This window comes from Perognathus longimembris, chromosome 1 (assembly GCF_023159225.1).
Source record: "Perognathus longimembris pacificus isolate PPM17 chromosome 1, ASM2315922v1, whole genome shotgun sequence".
Classification (NCBI taxonomy): domain Eukaryota; kingdom Metazoa; phylum Chordata; class Mammalia; order Rodentia; family Heteromyidae; genus Perognathus; species Perognathus longimembris.
In genome coordinates, this window is record NC_063161.1 from 116055496 (window position 1) to 116072432 (window position 16937).

Consider the following 16937-nt stretch of genomic DNA (forward strand, 5'->3'; position numbering starts at 1 on the left):
CTTACATTAAAAGAAAGCATGGCCATTTTATAGAGCATAGATGTCATAAACTTTTGCTGGGTCCAGGTAAGAGCTAAGGGGAAGACCTTGAGCTAAACTGCCTTTTTAACAACATTTTAGTGACTGTGGAAAGAACTTCAACCTGCAGCATAAATAGTTACTTGAACTTCCTAAGCCTTGATTTCATTATCTCTATAGCAGAGCTCCATAATATGAGCTTCACTGATTGTTGTAAAGATAGCTTTGGTTTTATGGGCTGGGGAGTTGTTTGTTTTTCAATTAACAAAAACTCAACTGGTATCACTCAGAGGCACATATACTTCTTACTGTGATATGGTCTTAAGTCTGAAGTCCTAAACTCTGAATTTCAGATCTGTGGCTAACACCACAGCTGTGATCCTTTAAGTGCTGGGCAATCTGTGACTACGAACCTGCTGTGCAGCCCTCTGTGATCTCTGCCTGTGTCCCACTGGCTCACACACCCATCATTGTCATTCTCAATGTGGGCAGACACTACTGACTCAGGAAAAGGATAGGCAATAGTTCCAGTAGCCTGTGATTTTCACACACAACAAAGGGCCTGGCATCAAAGCAACTTACAAAGCCTCCGATCAGGAACTGTGTCTTGATTGAGGGCTAAATGGAGGCCAAGAGTTCCTAGTGAAACAATTCAGCAATCAGGAATGAGTAAGGCCTCACCACATCTGTAATACAAAATGATACACAGAGCACCCTGCTCACTCCCAGCTAGAACCGGCAAATCAGCACCACATGGGCTTTATAGCCAAATGAGAAAGATAAAATGGGTTCCATCTGGGGCTTTTGAAAGATAATATAAAAGTGCAAAGCTAGTTCGAATGCCTAAGGAAATTTCCCTGTGCTTCCATCCTGTAGCCAAAGTTTATGATCTGCCAGGGCATATCATGAGCTGATTTTTTTAGTGTTTAAGGTTTATGTGACTACGGGTTTGATTTTATTTCAGTTTACTGTAACACTGGCCTAATAGTTTGGAAAATCCACTAGCTAACACCAGGAAAAGGTATGATGGACACAGCCTCATGGTGATCAGGGCAAGAATAAGATGTAAAACAATGTCAAAGCCTTTGCTAACTACTTCAAATCCAAAAGCCCCCCTCAACTGTTATCGTTCTCCTACTAATAAATTACTTGGAAGTGACTTTTTAATCACTAGTTTAGTACCTTTGGAAACTGCTGTTTTTTAAATAATTCCAAAAGTTTAAGGGCTTAAGATGTCAGCTACTTTCCATACGTAAGTAAAATTGTGTGTGTGTGTGTGTGTGTGTGTGTGTGTGTGTGCGCGCGCGCCCATGCGCGCACATGTGTGAGTACTAGACCAGGGCTTGAATTCAAGGACTTGTAAACTCACTTGGCTTTCCTACCCACAGCTAGAGCCATTTAAGCCATACCCCAAGTCCAGCATTTTTTCTGGTTAATTGGAGACAGATTCTCAAGAATCTTTCTGCCTGGATAGGCTCTGAACCATGATCCTCAGATCTTATCCTCCCAAGTAGATGGGCTTGAGCCACCAGGACCCAGCTAGCATCACTTTTCTAAAGAGCTGTGTGACTTCATTCCCATCTATTGTGTAAAAGTAGACACTAAGGCAAACACTCTTGCCACTAGGCCATAGGGAATAATTAGTACAGGTTTAGGCTAGTCACAGCAGAGGATCACAAGAGCCCAATAGCTATGCCCTTATGTACACATAAGATTATATTAAGTGAAATGAACTCCATGTTATGGAAACTAGTATTATATCACTGTTGTAATTACTTTCAACGTGCCATGCAAAACAGTAAGCTTTTTTTGTTGATGATCCTCTTTTATGCCCTGCCTGTAGTTGTCCCCATGCTATCATTGTATCTCATCTGAGTACCCTGGATACTGTATATACTGGTATTAGAACTAGGGAAGGGAAAGGGAATATCAAAATTGAGAGACAAAGGATAAAAGGACAAACAACTCCAAAAGCAATACTTACAAAACCATTTGGTGTAAACCAACTGAACAACTCTTAGGAGGAGAAGGAAAAGGGGAGTGGGAGGGGGGAAATGAGGGAAGAGGTAACAAATTGTACAAGAAATGTACCCACTGCCTTATGTATGAAACTGTAACCCCTATGTAAATCACTTTGACAATAAATAATTATTCAGAAAAAAATTTAAAAAGTAGACACTATGGTAGCAGATGTCACAATCAGACAGGAAATCTAAATTCTTGAGCCATGACACAAAATGAGTTAGAGTCTGATTTCCTTCCAATGAAGGAAATATTAAATGAAAAAAAAAACTGTCAAAAGAATGAAGGGTGAGAATAGGCAAGTGAGTCTGTAACTTGAAATGGGTTGTTGACACTTCAATTGCTAGGGAACTTGTCCTTACATCACATCCCCTTTAAAATACTATGCATTTATATTAAAAATGGGCCACTTCATACTTCCTATATTTTCTTCCATCTTTATGGAAATCCTCCCCATTTATGAAGACCTGGTAAAGTGGCTTCTCCAGGGGACCTTGAGACCTGATCAACACATTTACAAAGATCCTTTCCTGCCACTGGGGAAGACCACAGTTTACTGAAGCCTGTAAAAGGCTTAAATTATCACATCCTGCCTGGTGGTATCTATTTATGCAATTTGAAGAGAAAACAAAACTGTTGTATGTAGATCACTCAACCTAGAGATTAACAAATGAAATCAATAATTACTGTATCTTTTATGTGACTGTCAAAACAAGAAATGCACTGGTACCTCTGAGCTCTCTTCCCTTAACCTTTAGACATTTCTATGAGTATGGGTTATGGAGATACTGTGGCTTGTCCACTTTACAAAAAGAAATAGAGAACATTTCAAGATATCATTCCCTTAAGAAAAACATCCAGAGTATTGTCTTTACAACTCTGTTTCTCACTTTCTCTGGTTAAATATTTCTTTAAATACTTAAAGATACAGAAGACAAGTTTGTCCTGTTTACAAAGAGCACAAACTCAAGCGGGCGGACTATCATTGTGGAGGACACAAACTAAATCCACAGCCTTGATAATCGAAGGCTGGAATGATGGACTTAAGCCAGTACATTATCTTCCAATAAGCAAAAATGTGTAATCTTACATCTCCCCAAATTAACTGCATATGTATGAGAAATTGCAGGCTTGCTTTGACAATAATTTATACAAAACAGGTTTATCTTCAGATATGTGGAGGAGATGTGACCTTTGGTTCCAGGGTACCAAACCAGGGAGAATGACTGAAAGGTTCACTTGACTTTCAGTAAAAGAAAACTCTTCAATGCTGTCTGATAATAGTAAGGGCTAAAGTATAGAAACAGAATGGGGCTCTTTATTATAGGAAAGAAGTATAGATTTTGTGTTCTGTAGAATCCCCTTTAACTGTGATATGGGAATTCCCTGCTCACTTCCCCAAGCTCTTATAGGACTGTCCTGCCAACACTGACACATTGTCACACGGAACTTCTTTCCTTCTTTACCCATACCAGACTGCCAGGGCAGCTGCCGAGTCTAGGCATGTTTTGTGTATGCTGCTCCATTTGCCAGGAAACTCTCTTCCTCCTCCACCAAACTGCCAGGCTGAATTCTACCTCTCTTCAGGGTGCAGTGCCCCCACCCATCAGTTTTATCTGCTTAGTTGTCATCCTGTGATGCTGCACACCTATATGCATTACACTGTGGATTTTCTGGTCTGTAAGCTCCTTCAGGATTTTTTGAAAACCTTATGTTTCTGCTTGCCCAAGTTTCTCCAGGGCAGAGAAGTTCTGTAAATGTCAGTTAAGTGACTGACCCCAATATAAACATTAGACTTGGGGCTGGGAATATGGCCTAGTGGTAAAGTGCTCACCTCATATACATGAAGCCCTGGGTTCGATTCCTCAGCACCACATATATAGAAAAGGCTGGAATTGGCACTGTGGCTCAAGTAATAGAGTGCTAGCCTTGAGCAAAAAGAAGCCAGGGACAGTGCTCAGGCCCTGAGTTCAAGTCCCAGGACTGGCAAAAAAATAGATTTATTAGAAAGAGAATAGTGGAAGAGACCGACAGACAGACAGAATGGGAGGGAGCCTCAAATGTATTTCCAGAAAGAACATTTCTTCAAGGTTACCCTGTAAGGGTAAAGACAGAGTGGCAGAGACAGAGAGAAACAGAAGTCAACCTGTTGGAATGGCTGTCCTTCCATTTAGTGATAGTTGACAGGCTCTGGTAGTACTTGTCAGGCTCACTATGGTGCAACCCCAGTTTCAAGTTCTCATATAAACCTTTCTTCCTAAAAGTCAGTTCCTTGCTACAGTGAGCTAAATCCCAAGATCAACAAAATAATTTACCTCTGTATAGATTTATCAGAAATAGCTAGTACAATTCTCCAATTCTGTAGAGTTAAGAAGAAATACAGACAGGATGATTTTCATACTTTCAGTCTGAATCCACAGATCTGTTTCAGGCAACACAGTCTATAAGAAAGAAGCAAGAGATTGGCTTTTGGTCAGAGTTAAAGGGCAGGAAAGTGGAGGGCTGAATTCTATCCTGCCCAGTCAGTATGATCTGAAAGAAAATTTGTAATACCTATTTCTCTTTTCTTTTCATCTATAAATTAAGCATCAAGAGATTTGTTTATTTCCAGCTTTCATACCTATCTTAGGCCTTTCTCAAAGAATTGCTTATTGAACATTTGTATGTCATGAGCTATGGCCATGCCAATCATGCAGTATGGTAAGCCATTAATGCCTTCATTTCACTCCCCAGGAAGCTGGCTAACCTGGCTAAGGTTTCAGGCCCACAAAACACTGAAGCCTAGGATAAAATAAATGTATTCAGAGGCCATTTCTTGTTTGTTTGTTTGTTTGTTTGTATCTATAATACTTCAAGCTCTTATATCAATGCTATCTTTTGGTGTTAAAACAATCACTAATGTTTATCAGATGAAATATAAGCATCCGATCATGTCATAATACTTTCTTTCTTTCTTTCTTTCTTTTTTGTCGGTCATAAGGCTTGGAATCTGGGCCTCGGCACTGTCTTTTTACTCAAGGCTAGTGTTCTATGATTTTAAACCACAGCTTCACTTTTGGTTTTTGGGCGGCTAATTATAGATAAGAGTCTCACAGAGACTTTTCTGCCCAGGCTGGCTTCAATCAGCAATCTTCAGATTTCAGCTTCCTGAGGAGCTAGGATTACAAGCATGAGCCACCAGCCCCTGGCTTAGGGGAAATTTTCTATAAAACAAAATTAAAGTATGTCTACTGTGTCATTGCTATGTTAACTAAGAAATAGGACATTTTTTATAAGAAAGACAAATTGGGTCTATGAAAGTAGTTTAATAGGAAATGTCTAACAACTTTTAAACCTTTGGATCAGAGATGTGGGAGCAAGGGCTCACATCCACAATTCCAAATATGAAGGAAATGTAAGCAGGAGGATCAAAGGTTAAGGTCAAAGGATGTTAAGGAATGTGAGAGCCTATCTGAAAAGTAAAGTAAAAAGGACTGACATCATGGTTCATGTGGTAAAATGCTGGCCTATCCTGAGGTCCTGACTTAACACACACACACACACACACACACACACACACACACACACACACACACACACGATGACTCTTCCTGCAGGGTTTCTGTTCTTTCTGAAATCTTCCTAGCTTTACAGTAATGCATTTGGTCTATAAATCACAAAATGAAGCTTCTCTGTGTATTAGCAAAAAATGCAAGCCTTGGAATTGACATCCCAAGGCACTGAGCAAGACCTCAAAACACAAAAATGTGACTCAATTATTTGAAGTAGAGGGTGAAGTGTGTTTGTAAGTACTGAGCAGCTGGCAACACTTGATGGAATGCAGAGGTATGTCCCAATGGAAGGCTAAGATTTCATCCTGGAGTGTTTCATCCACTCCTCTGCCTCTAGAAGCTAGATAGGAAAGTTCCCAGGATAGAACTGAAAGTGAAAAGTGACATGCGATCGTAGCACCCTCTGGATGATGCACAAAAGGACTTTTGAATCACCTTTTAATGCACATTTCCAAATATCATCAAAACCCTGTTTTTAAAAAAGGAATCAGAGAAAAGGATGAAACAAAAAGTAATCATTGCCTTCTATAAGAAAAAAAATGGACAAGGAACATTCTGTTTTCAAGATTCTATCCTTGAGTTCAATTCAGTAGTTTGCCACATATGGTATGTTCAGACAGCTAGAGACTACGATTGTCCAAAAAGCACACAGATCTTTCCTGTCCTGCTGGCCAAGTTGTAGACCCCATTGGAATGGGGCCCCAGTCACTCCACTAGGAGAAGCCACACCATTGATGCAGGATAATACAGACAAGATTACATTAGGGAATAGACTTTTTGTTGTTTTTTTGTTGCTCCCAGCCCTTCCAAGGCCTCTGTTTGAGCTTCTCACCTGGCTGCACAAAAGTTGTTGCAAGACTTGAATGGAAGGGTCAAATTGCAAGCTGTGTAGGCCTTGAGGCCAAGACCTCAAGTCTGCAATTCCTGCTCAGACCACCCAGCTCTCCAAAGGGGGAGCTACATCAGATTCAGACAAGATAAGAGGCGCACTCTCCTGTGACACTCTCCTGTGACCCGGCCCAGCAAAGCAGCCTTTGTACTTACATGATCCTGTTGGGAGGGATGGCTGTGTGCTCTAAAAAGGTGCCATTTGTCAAACTCACTCTACCAATGATTCTGGTTCTTTCTGAGAAGAAAACTTACATCCTTTTACATTTTTGAAGAAAAAAAAACAGGAAGCCAAGCCTTTAAGCCTAATCCCAAAGCAAATGCTGAAAAAGAAGAAGAAGCCATACTCATATCTGTGTTTAGTAGAGTGAATTTTATCCACCAGTGTCAGAATAGGGGATACCCAAACTCATTTGACTGACATTGGAAGGGAAGCTGAGAGCTAGTAGATGGCCACCAAGGTTGAGTTAAGACTGGATAGTTAAGACTGGAAACAGTGGTGCTGGGAATGTGGCCTAGTGGTAGAGTGCTTGCTTCATATTCATGAAGCTCTCGGTTCAATTCCTCAGCACCATATATATAGAAAAAGCCAGAAGTGGCGCTGTGGCTCAAGTTGCAGAGTGCTAGCTTTGAGCAAAAAGAAGCCAGGGACAGTGCTCAGGCCCTGAGTTCAAGCCCCAGGACTGGAAAAAAAGAAAAAGAAGACTGGAAGCACCATGAGGGCAAGGACCCTATCCATACCATTCACATTGATCATTTCAGAATCCTTAGAAACTAGTACTGAGCTTGGCAGGTAGCAGGTACCCCCAAAATACTCAGGATAAAGAGATAGAAGCAAGGAAAGGGTTTGAAGTAGTACATCCTATTTTCTTTTTATAAATATTAAATCCATAATGCTTGAGGATAGACACAGAGGCAGAGTTCCTGCTTGCATATGTTGTAAAAGGTGGACTTTAACATAATGCATGATGGCTTCCTGTTTCTTCAAACCTGGGGGGTTGGGCCAATGCAAACTCAGTTTCTAGGAATAAGACTCATAAGAAATCCAGCTTAGTTTAGCCCCAATCAGCCCAGCCCAGTCCAGCCCCAGGAGCAGAGCATCTCCAGAAGACTGATGATGAATGAAGAACAGCCCTGGGTTTAGTTTCCAAGACACGTATCACTTGGCCTTACAGGGGCAGATCAGGCTATCAAGAGTCCAACATGTGACATCAAGGTACCTGGTGTCCAGATACCTCTGCCCAATTTCCTTCTCCATTCATGGGAATGGAAAGGCAGAGATGGAAAAGGAAACAAGGGCAAAGACAGATACATGGGTAGGAAAGCAATTTAAAATGTCCTGGATTGGCAGTCAAACCTGCCTGCACCATCATGAGTATGTTATGTTCAACATTAGCTCAAACTCAGATTGATTATTTAGATGTGAGGTTTGGTATTAAGTCCATGATAAGAGTTTAACGGGCAAGTCTGTTGTTGAACAGTGTTTACCCAAGGGCAATGGTGGTGTCACCAGTACCAGCTTCACCTGCGTGATTTCTGGCCCTACCCCAAGTCTTAAATCCTCCAAGGGATTTAATCCTCCAGAGACTAGAACCTAACTTTCCACCAAGCACCCAGAACATTCTTTACCACCTTAAGTTTTGAGACCATTGACAGAGGAGGTAATTAGCCACTTTCCTGAAGTTGCACAGAAGATACTTTTATCAAGTAGCAGCAGGAATGAAGGCTGGGGCAGGGCGGGGGGGGGGGGGGCGGTGGTAAGTAAGGGTACAGTGCTCCAAGGTTTAACCAGAGCCAGCAAGGCTAACAATTCTCCACATGAGAAACCTGAGAGGTTGCTGGATCCCTAGGTCTGGTGTGCAAAACAGCCCTGAAGAGGTTAAATTCTCCAGCAAGATTCCCAGCCAATAAACACCAACCAGCCCCGGAAATGCTCTTATTAAGCTTTATAATTCACACCATGCATCCAGAGAGAATGTAATAGTTTTTTTTTAAGGAAACTAAAATTAAATGCCTTGAAAATGATTTCTGTGATCCAGATGAAAACTCAAAGAAATGACTGACTCTTGTCCCTGTGTCCCACATTGCAAGCCTAAAAGCCAGGGGAAAACTTCAGAACAATGTGATTTCTTAGCCTCCCCAGTATTGCTATAAAATGGAAATCACATATCTAAGTACAACTTTACAAAAGCAAAAGGTATCCAGAAATCATCTCCAAATTTCTAGATTTTCAGACCCTGAGAATATTATGTGTTCTGTTTGGTTTTGCATCTCTTTTCTTTATCATTTAACCTGGCTGAAAGAAAACTTTTCTAACTTAAGGAGGAAATCTTACCAAAGTTAAAATGATTGCATGGGTGTGTGCCATTGGAGATGCATTCAGAGAGTTAGAAATATTTGACAATCTCATTCTTGGCATTTGGCTTGCTACCACTTCCGAGTTCAAAAGAAGATTTAACTTTTGCAAGCCACTTCTCAAGTCTTGCATTGTTACTCAGCATTCATGAGACCTCAAGTGGCCTTTGGGTCATTCTACTAAGAGAACGCACACCATCAGGATAAGAGGAAACACAGAAAGCAAATACTTACAGGTAGTGGTTTTCCTTTCCAAGCCAAAAAGCTAGAAACCTTTGGAACTGGAGGGCTGCATAAAAGTCAGTGACCCAGTAATCTGGTTTAAAGGGCTTTGAGAGGAAGGGGGAGAAAAAATATCCCAGCAAAGGAAGAGAGCTGAAATTCCAGTCTTTCAGGTCAGCTGAGTTTGAGTTTTCTTTGTACTAAAAATCCATTAACTCATACAGGAAAAAAAAAAATCACATACATGTTCCACTCCTTTTGCTGATCTGCTCTTCTCTTCCCCAAGGCTGCTACTGCGGCTCAGAAAACTTCCCAAGCAGCAAGCTTCAGGACTCCCTGAGAGAAGGGGTGTTGTGGATGCCTGCAACTGTTTGCAGGGAGCCAGACCTCCCTGGCCGACAGCCACACTCCCGTCCCTTCTGCTGGTTGGTCCGCAGGGACAAGACTGAGCTTTTGTTAATAGGTCGCTTGCTTCCCTACTCAGCTTCCTTTCTCACTAATAGTGATGTACTAACTGCTCTGCCACTGGCTGAGCTGAAGCAGCCTCTTGTAGTCAGTAGCACACAGGCATGTATACACACACACACACACACACACACACACACTCACAGGCATGCATACACATCAACATATCTCCACAGACATGTGCATGCACGTTCAGACATTCTACACACACAAAGACATCTAGAAACATACTCACACAGACCCTTCACACATAATTGCTGCCCCCTTCCCTGTAATTTTCTAGAAACAAATACCAGTCCTGAAAGGTCTGTATTCAAATTTAGAGGGGAGGCTCAGCAATAAGGAGAGGAAGTAGAGAGTCCTGGCCCTTTTTAACTTTTGTCAAGGCATTTACAAGAAAAGATGGAAAAATGGACCTACATTCTAGGGCAGTGTTTTTAAATATCACCTTAGTTCTTTGTTTATAAAGGTTTAGATGTGTCTAGCCACGGAGATTCTATTTCTCTAATCCATGTGCTGAGTTCATGACCCCACTGACTTGAATATGAGACAGATCAAAACTGACTCTCCACAGAGATGCCTTTAGCCAAACTTCGCAGGATTCAGTAGATGCTGAAAGTCTTTCCTTAACAACTGTTTAATAAAATGCTTCCCTGTATTTTATCCCTACCATGGAGGGGGTTCATGGCTTACCATCATCTGTCCTAGTTTGTTTTGTGAATCATGGGGCTTGAACTCCCAGCCTGGGAACTCTCCTTCATTCCTCAATGCTAGTACACTACCCCTTTGAGCTACAGCTTTATTCTGGTGGTTAAGTGGAGATAAGAGTCTCACAGAGTTTCTGCCCAGGCTGGCTTTGAACTGTAAACCTCAGATCTCATCTTAGTGAGTAGCTAAGATTACAGGTTTGAGCCACCAGCCACAAATAGCAACACTGGAATATAACTTCACTCTTACAGAACTATTCAAGTCTAAACTTTAGCCTGAAGAAAAGTCAATGTAAGTTCATCCAAATCAACCTGGTATGCTTATTTCTAACAGTCACCATGCCATGCCCTTATGCGGGGCACGAGGGGAAAGAAAAGAAAAGAAATAAAGATAGGGAAGAAAATTGTGTGAGAAAAGAAAAGGAGGGAGGGAGGGAGTGTTAAAGAAGGAAACAGTGAAAAAGAAGGTAAAAGAAGAACAAAAAGTTCATGAGCACCACACTCTTAAATAGATTAGCATAAAAACAAATCAATACATAAAATGAAAGCAAAATAAATGCCATTGTGTTCCCCCTCTCCCCCAAAATAAACAGAATCAAGATAAAAGCTGAAAACATCATGGCAACATGTTTGGGAGGGAGAGCAACAAGGAGAAGCACACAAAGGAAAAGAAAAAAGGAACAAATGTAGTCAATGTATTCCTTGTACATTATGTAAAATTTTGAACACAGGGATGGAAGGGAGAAAATGGAGGGGGGCAGGGAAAACAATGAAAGGGGTGGCAGTCACCAAGATGCAATGTATTCATAACCTGACTATGGAATTGTAACCTCTGTATAACTACTTACTAAGTATGTGTCTGTGCGTATTTGTGCATGTGTATACACACACACACTACAGCAAGACTGAAGAGAGCTCACCTACCCTACACAAGCCTCTGCCTTCAGTCTCCAGCATCACAAATACATTAAAAAGTCATGGTCGCTTACATCAAGTCATAGCTCTCTAAAATGAACAGAATCAAACTTTTTACATCTTTTACCCAAAAAAAAATAGTCTTTACATCTCAAGAGTTAATGGCACAGATTTCCATCTTAAGCAACATCAACACTTATTTAAAAGATGAGCTTCAATACAGTCTGGCTTGTGTCACAGGAACCAGAAAATACTGATGCCCTCAAAGAGTGTTATTAAACTCTAAACAAAGCCAGGTGCTGCTAATTGCTGGAGGGGCAGAAATGAGACCAACCTGCAACCTAGTCTCAAAAATCTTATCTAGAACTAATTCATAAATGTACAACCAAACACATATGGATTTGTATGCAAGTATACACAAATGTATCAAAATAAGTATGGTATTTGCAGAGGAGAATTCAAACAATATAATTCTTTAGAAAAACTCACAGTCCAACAAAATGAATACCAGAAATTGTTACTTGAAAGCTATGGGGAGAACTCAAGGGGAGAGAGGTAGACTAATGAAGAGAGAAAGGGGAAGACTAATGAAGAGAGAAAGGGGGGAAACACAGTCATAATGGTCAATGTATGTCCTATGATATTAAGAAACTTGAGGAGAGGAGTTGGGTTAGGAGGGATGGGGGTAAGTGAAAGAGGTGACGTCAGTCCAGGTTCATTGTATTTAGAAGCTTATTTGTTGAATGGTAACTCCTTTGGTCAACTACTTAAAGACCATAAAATGACATTTTAAGAAGTAAAAATAAAATAATTCTTATTTAAATTACTTTAAAATTCAAACATACATATTAAAAGGAATTATTTCACCTTAAAAAATACAGTGCTGTGATGGGAATGTGGCTTAATGGTAGAGAGCTTGCCAAGCATGCATAATGCCCTGGGTTCAATTCCTCAGTGCCACATAAACAGGAAAAGCCAGAAGTAGTGCTGTGGTTCCAGTGGTAGAATGCTAGTTTTGAGCAAAAGAAGCTCGGGGTCAGTGCCCAGGCCCTGAGTTCAAACCTGAGGACTGCTAAATAAATAAATAAAATATAAATATAGAGTTGAAGAAGTAAAGTAAGAATAGGAAGAGCTAATTTTCACCTCTGCAAAGTCATTCTTTTTAACTGAATTAATTTGATGAAATAAGCTTTAGTAAATCATTTCCAAAAAATAAAAGGAATAGGAAGACGGCTAGGTATGTAGCCTTAGCCGTAGAACATGTGGCCTGCATACATGAACCCTGGGTTTCATCCCCACTATCAAAAATATATATACGCAAATACTATATCTTGAGATAAAAGTAGGGATAGCTAGCAATTCTTGAATATGAATATGCTTGTATACATTTTATTTATTAGCCCATTTGATCACGCAAACAATTCCAGTACCTCATGTGAACTAAGGACTCAAAAAGGCATTATATCTGTTCTATTCCACTCTGCCACTAAGCCCTGTCTCAGCTTTACTTTGCATTTGGACCTTTATTGTCCCTTGCCATACACAGGCTTTCTCATGGGGAATATGAGTACAGTAGCCCAGGCCTATATTCCCATGGTTGCAATCCAAAAGGAAGAGAGTCACTGTTCACATTAGTTCTAGCAGAAAATCCTCAGGCACCTGGTGAAGGACTAGGGGCTGTGGATGTTAGCATTAAGATTACATGCAATAGTGGGGAGAAATTCCCACTGAAGATTTTTCCACTGTTCCTAATGGATTAGGGGGAGGAGGATGGGGAAAAGGCTGAGCAAGAGAGTCATGAACCATGACGAAAGTCTAGTTCAATTTTCAAAGTAATCAGAAGTCATTACAGGGTTGTGAGTGGAGGAGAGACAGCTCTTAAATCAACCATGCAGTGAATAAACTTTGTCCTCTGCTCAGAAACTGCATCTCCTCATGGCTTTGCTCTTCTCCTTGAATATATAACCTCCATTAATCTTCAAAAACAAATCTTTGAAGAATATACTTCTTTCCTCCATCTTCAAGATGAAAAAAAAATTACATGATACCTCTAGAGATTTGGGGATGCCAGGTATCTAATACACAATACTTATTACGATATGGAAAAGGACATTCACTATGTAACCCCCTTCCAAAAGAGAGAGTCAAGAGAGATATGGTTAATGCATTCTTCCTTGCCACATAAAATGGAGAATAATACCAGGAAATACATTCAAATTATACCAAGAAATACAAAGGCCAAGGAGAGTCTTTCTGGGGAGGTAACATGTCTGAAAAAAAAAATCTGGCTAAAGTAAGAATTCTAGAGTCTGTAGTTAAGTGCTGGGCCACTATCTCCATGCTGTTGTTAACAGGGCATGTGACACATACTAACAACTATGAAGTTTGGGCTTTCCCTTAACTGCAAACCATCATACATTATCATATGAATGTTCTGCCATAATTTTATAGACTCTAGAAGACACAAAGATTGTGGGTCTGAAACAAAGGACAATTAATTACTCATAACAACAACAGTAATCAATATATTAACATTTGTATTCTTCCCTGAAACTCTATATGAAGTTCCACAAGATGAAATGAAAAAGTTAGACAATACCTGCCTGTGCAATGGTATGTATAATAAGAGGGCACTAGAGCTGGTGGATTTTTCCATGCTGAGAATAAAACCTAGAGTATCATGCATGGTAGGCAAGTATTCTACTGAGCTAGAGCCCCAGTCCTGAATAATACGTTATGGACAGTATATCAACTTGCCTGCCTTTTGCCCTGGAGTAAAACATTATCTTGCTTATACAGAATTGGAGGCAAACTAACCTTTGCACAGTGGGGAGATTCTATGTCTATCTCGCGGATGTTGGAAAGGCAAGTAGAGAACAGAGGCAATCAGGAGATACGAAGAAACACAAAAGTCCAGGGATAATTGTCTTCCCAAAATACAGTTCCTGGTTTCAAAAAAATTTTGAGGTTGGGGCTGGGGATATAGCCTAGTGGCAAGAGTGCCTGCCTCAGATACATGAGGCCCTAGGTTCGATTCCCCAGCACCACATATACAGAAAACGGCCAGAAGCGGCGCTGTGGCTCAAGTGGCAGAGTGCTAGCCTTGAGCGGGAAGAAGCCAGGGACAGTGCTCAGGCCCTGAGTCCAAGGCCCAGGACTGGCCAAAAAAAAAAAAAATTTTTGAGGGCTGGGGATTGGCCTAGTGGCAAGAGTGCTTGCCTCGTATACATGAGGCCCTGGGTTCGATTCCCCAGCACCACATATACAGAAAACGGCCAGAAGTGGCGCTGTGGCTCAAGTGGCAGAGTGCTAGCCTTGAGCAAAAAGAAGCCAGGGACGGTGCTCAGACCCTTAGTCCAAGCCCCAGGACTGGCCAAAAAAAAAAAAAAAAGTGAGCCAGACCCAAAGAAACATGGACTCTATGGTCTCCCTTATTGGGAATAATTAGCACAGGTTTAGGCAAGTCACAGCAGAGGATCACAAGAGCTCAATAGCTATACCATTATGATCACATAAGATGATGCTAAGTGAAATGAACTCCATTTTATGGAAATGATTGTTATATCACAGTTGTAGCTACTTTCAACATCCCATGTGTATCTGTAGTTTCTACTATTGATGATGTTCTTGTATCACCTTCTTGTGATTGTATCTACACTATCTCTGTAATCTTATCTGAGTATATTGGAAACCGTGTATACTGGTATTAGAATTAGGAAATTGAAAGGGAATACCAAAATTGAGAGACAAAGGGTAAAATAAGAGAAACAACAACAAAAGCAATACTTGCAAAACTGTTTGGTGTAAGTGAACTGAACACCTCAGGGGGGGAAAGGGGGAGGTGGGAGGTGGGTATGAGAGACAAGGTAACAAACAATACAAGAAACTGTAACCTCTCTGTACATCACTTTTATAATAAAAACTTAAAAAAAATTAAAAAAAATTTTTGAGTCTCAAATAGGAGCCAGATTACTAAAATAGAACTGTGATTATTACTTAACTATAAAACTATAGGTAGAATCTCCATTATCAGGAATACTAACAATAACAAATGCTGGAGGGAATGTGGCCAAAAGGAAACTCTACTACATTGTTGGTGGGAATGTAAAGCTGTATAGTGGTTCCTCAGAAGGCTAAACATAGAGCTCCCCTATGATCCAGCAGCCCCACTTTTGGGCATCTACCCAAAAGATTATAAACAAGACCACACTAAAGCCACCAGCACAACTATATTCATCGCAGCACAATTTGTCATCGCTAAAATATGGAACCAACCCAGATGCCCCTCAGTAGATGAGTGGATCAGGAAAATGTGGTAAATATGCACAATGGAATTCTATGCCTCTATTAGAAAGAATGACATTGCCCCATTCATAAGGAAATCAAAGGACTTAGAAAAAATATACTAAGTGAAATGAGCCAGACCCAAAGAAACATGGACTCTATGGTTTCCTTCATAGACAATAATTAGTACATGTTTAAGATAGTCATAGCAAAGGATCACAAGATCCCAATAGCTATGCCCTTATGAGCACATAAGATGATGCTAAGTGAAATGAACTCCATGTTATGGAAACAAGTGTTATATCATTGTTGTAATTATTTTCAACATGCCATGTGAAACTGTACCTTTTTGTTGTTGTTGTTTCTCCCATATTCCCTTCCTGTGGTTGTACCCCCGCTATCATTGTATCTTATCTGAGAACCCTGGATACTGTATATATGTAGATCAGAACTAGGAATTGGAAAAGGAATATCAAAATTGAGAGACAAAGGATAAAAGACAAACGATTCCAAAAGCAATACTTACAAAAACCATTTGGTATGAACCACTGTACACCTCGTGGTGGGGAGAGGGAAAGGAGGAGGGAGGAATCGGGGGTAGGGAGAAATGAGGGAGGAGGTAACAAGTTGAACAAGAAATGTACTCACTGCCTTACATATGAAACTGTAATTCCTCTGTACTTCACTTTGACAATAAAGGAAAAAAAACTAAAGCAGTATGAACTGAAGAAAAAAAAACTATAGGTATATGCAAGATACCACAGGCGAATCAGGGATGGATGTGAACCAACCAACTGTGGAAGGAAAAGATTCCAAGATGACTTCCAGAGGAGGTGAATTTCAGGAATGACTCAGAACAGAGGACTGGGAAGGGATAGATAGAGAAAGGGAGGGAACTTTTTTAGTCAGTCTCCTGAAAAATTGAAGGTATGGAACCAAGCAGTTTGTTGCAGGTAATTAACTATGAGAAATTGGTATCACTAAGGCTTAAATCAGAAAGTCTGGGGTAATAGACAAAAGAGGGGAGAAGCAAGCAAGGTCTAGAGTTTAGAAGGCTTTTGATGTCCCATCACAGAGCTCAGTCTTTGCCCTGTAGGCATTGGAAAGTCACTGGAGAGCATAAGCAAATGGCCAGAATTTCATTAGATAGATCATTCAAAACAGAAAAGGACTTGTGTCTCTGGTTTAGGACTGTGGTTTTGATATGACACAGCAGGCCCTACAGTCCCTGATGACACCCAGCAAGGAACACGGCTGCCATAGACTGCCCTTTCATGTTTTTCTTTCATAATTCAGGTGATTGCGCTTCACTTAGTCCCAATGTGCTGCCACAGACACAGTCAGCCACAGTCTCCAACAGAGCATGGTAACTGTGCTTCTTAGAGCACTTATCAACCCACTGTCTTCAGAGTACTTTTCCTTGTTCCCTAGAGTTTTGCAGTCATGATAAAAGTAATCAATTCAGCACTTTCCTATGATTTAATTTCCTCCTCTGACAAATACTGTCACT

The 16937-nt window shown here is 40.6% G+C and overlaps 1 protein-coding gene across 8 annotated transcripts in view; it reads right to left on the reverse strand.

Annotated features, from left to right (window-relative positions):
• The window catches only part of Frem1 (FRAS1 related extracellular matrix 1), a 134667-nt gene extending 125209 nt beyond the window's left edge, over positions 1–9458 (reverse strand). For 7 of the 8 annotated variants that reach the window (XR_007211694.1, XM_048351696.1, XM_048351535.1 and 4 more), the window contains exon 1: positions 9069–9458. The gene's annotated coding sequence lies outside the window, so the exon portion shown is untranslated. The remainder of the gene's footprint in view (positions 1–9068) is intronic. The other variant, XM_048351614.1, reaches the window with a different exon arrangement.
• Between the last annotated feature and the right edge of the window lie 7479 nt (positions 9459–16937).